The sequence below is a fragment of the Arachis ipaensis genome, chromosome B01, assembly GCF_000816755.2.
Source record: "Arachis ipaensis cultivar K30076 chromosome B01, Araip1.1, whole genome shotgun sequence".
Taxonomy (NCBI): domain Eukaryota; kingdom Viridiplantae; phylum Streptophyta; class Magnoliopsida; order Fabales; family Fabaceae; genus Arachis; species Arachis ipaensis.
The window spans coordinates 124724783-124728203 of NC_029785.2; the positions used below are offsets into that span (position 1 = coordinate 124724783).

At 28.2% G+C, this 3421-nt stretch overlaps 1 long non-coding RNA gene across 1 annotated transcript in view; it reads right to left on the reverse strand.

Moving 5' to 3' along the window:
* The window catches only part of LOC110262999, a 21396-nt gene continuing 19740 nt past the window's right edge, over positions 1766 to 3421 (reverse strand). Inside the window, exon 3 of the long non-coding RNA XR_002348012.1 lies at positions 1766 to 1891. This is a non-coding gene — a long non-coding RNA (uncharacterized LOC110262999). The remainder of the gene's footprint in view (positions 1892 to 3421) is intronic.

Here is a 3421-nt window from a genome sequence, read left to right on the forward strand (position 1 = left end):
GGCAATTTTTACAACACATACACAAACTATAAAGTATTTGTAATTGTTCAATAATAACTACTTCCATAAGTCAGCTGCAACCTATAAGTTTTTTTTTTTTAGCGAAAACTCGCGACTTATTAAGTGAGTATGAAAAGATTATGCTATTTGAGTTATAACTCGTTAGCAACTGTAATCTATAAGTTGAATATAAATAATATTTTAACAAAATACAAACTGATTCAAGTATTTTATAGCTCGATTATGTTTTAAAAAAATATGTTTAAACTGATAAAGTACCTTTGATCTGGTTAAAAGTAAAATAATAAGTATATTTGGAGAAATTAAAATTTAGAACTAGAATTTAATATTAAAATTTAAAATTTAAAATTTAAGATTTAAAATTTAGTTTAAAATTTATGTAAAAAGTAATAATTTTAAAAAATTAATATTAACTAAAAAAATTAAATATTTAGTTTAACTCATTTTTTTAAGGGAAAAAAATATAACATTAAAAAGCTATTGAATAATACAACTACTTAAATTCACCCATCTATACTAGGATGAGTACTATATACTACGTAGTATTATTAATAGCAGCAATGAGTGAGAGTTGGAAACGCTTTAGTGCATGTAAGTGGCCGTAGTCAATTCTTTAGTCATAATAATGGACCTACATGTACAAATGTATAACAACTAGCTATGGTTATATTCTACGAAATTCGGACACTTTGCTAAGTTGTCGTGTTTGTGCGTTGGACAAATATTAAATACGATATTTATTCGATATACGTGTCTGTTGTGTTTAATCCTATTTTAATAATAAAAAAAAGGAAAAGTATATAGAACCAAAAGGGATCGGCCAAAAACTAAACAAAACCACATTAATTTATATTAATAATTAATTTTAAATTTTTTAAATTTAAAATTTAAAAAATTTAAAATTAATTAGGTAAACCTAATTAAAATCTATAAAAGCCTTCCTCTTTTCTCTCACGTTAACCTACCCATCTCTAACAATCACACACAGATCTCTCTCTTACCAATGCTGCTGGAAGCGCCGGCGACTTCTATGCTCTCCGCGACGCCCTCAACACAGAACCCCTACCAGCATTGAAGTGCAGAATATTCTCCCGTTCACGAACCTATACAGAAGAGTAAAAGCATGAGATCACAGGATCTTTGATGAAAATGAAGACAAATACCGTTACAGTTATTACTGTACCACGAGCTGAACCACGTCCAAAGGAGGCGAATTGGATTCAAGAGCTTCGACGCCAATTTGAAGGCAGTGGCGGAGGGCTTCTTCACAGGGCTGGCGGCGGTCATGTGGCAGTGAACGGGAGATGTCACGGGCGCCGCCATGAACAGCTATAGCCCAACCCATTGCAGCTTTTGCTTTTTTATTTTTATTTTATTTTTAGTGTTTTTTATTTTAATTTTTATAAAAAAAAGTGAAAATAATAAAATTTTATTTTTTATTTTTATTTTATGTTTTTTGTTGTTGCAGATGTTGCTCTCTGCGTTTTGCGATATTAGGTGCCGTTTTGATGATTAAAGAGACTGCAAACTACACAATTATAGAATTATAAAAAAAAACATTCATTTAATATGAAAAAAAAACATCCTAATACTTAACAAAAGAAACATCCAATTATATTTTAGCAAAAATAATTAAATATCTATAAAATTTAAAAAAAATGAAATTTTTAAAGAAATAAAGACATTTACATTTGCAATACAAAAAAATACGAAAAATATATAAAAGAACATCCATTTAGTATGAAAAAAAAAACATTCTGATATTTAGCAGAAGAAACATCCATATATATTAATTCGTATAAATTTTGAATTCACCAAAAGTATTTTGGCTGATTTTTGGCTAATACCCTTTTGGTTCCCTAGTATTGCTCTAAAAAAAATTTTAGATACGTTTGAACACACTTAAATAACATCAGGTATTAGCGTATCCAATCTTATTTTTAACATGTATTCTTAAAATAAATTTAAAAATTAAATTAAAAAATACTTTATATTTTATATATATGTGTGTCTCTATTTCTTATAAGATTTTAAAATTTGCGTATCGACGTGTCTTGTGTCGTGTCTCGTGTATGTGTCGGTATTTATGTATCATAGATTATATTAAACCAATTTGACTGAATCGAGTCGTCAATTTACTCGTCCATTTAAGTAAAATATTAAAAATTTGAATCTCATTTTATGTATACAATAAAACAAACCATTAGATAAAACTCAGAACCAATTAGTCCTTAGCTAATCACATTAAGGATATAGTCGAGTAACCAAAAAAAGCTATGGTTATATTATCCCATTTTCCGCATTGATGAATTGAAGCAGTAAAGCTATAATAAGTTGGTACAACTAAAAAAACTTACCAATATTTTTGTTCTACTAGTTATTGTTTTGACCAATAGGGCTTCATTGAATGCAATGGTCCTCTTTGGTTCCCTTGTCGAAGAATCTTATTGCAAATCTATGCACTTACAACTTTGTCAGATATTGTTTTTTAATTTTATAAACAAGGCAAAACAATATACTATTCCATATCCTAATTGATTCAGTTTACATTACACCGTTATGGAAATATATAGTCATTGCACGTTATTTCTTAATTAATGCTATCTGAAATCTTTCGTGGTATTCACATGTCGTTCAATATTCCAGAACTATATAGACCACACAAAGTATTCGATCTTCCCTGAAAAAAACAAAAGAATAAAATAAAAGTACCAAAAGCAGTATCAATAAAAATAAAAAAACTACTAACGTACGTGTGTGTGACTGGTATAGATATGTAGTAATTTGATATGTTAAGTAGAGAGTTCTTAAATTCAGTATTGAGGGGGAAAATACAGGGGAAACACAAACAAAGAGACCAATTTACCTTTCCTCCTATCAAGTTACTATTATATCATCAACTTCGATTATTTATTTATGGATCTCGCTAAAGAGACAATGGACTATTTGTACAATGTGTATAATGGGCTATTGAGTTACAAAATGAACATGACTTTTTGGATCTAGTGTTCTAATATCATGTCATGATACCACTCATCCCAAAAGTTTCAGTTAATAAAAAAAAGGTAACACTAATTATTATATCTCTAATACTCTCTAAATCTCTATTGTACACATTGTATAAATATTCTATTGGCTCCTCATACTTTCTCTTTATTTATTTATTTTTGAGGAGGTTTAGAAAAGCAAGATAATATGCATGTGTTTATTTTTATTTAATAATAGAAAAGTGTAATCAGATTGATGACAAAGTAATGAAATGCAATGTGAATTTGCCTTTGTACTTCCAAGTTTTGGGCTTAATCAGATTATTACTTTAATTCTTAATAGTGAATTCTTTTTAGGTCAAAACGAACTTATGAATACCAAATGTAAAAGAAAATTAAAATGATCGAAAATG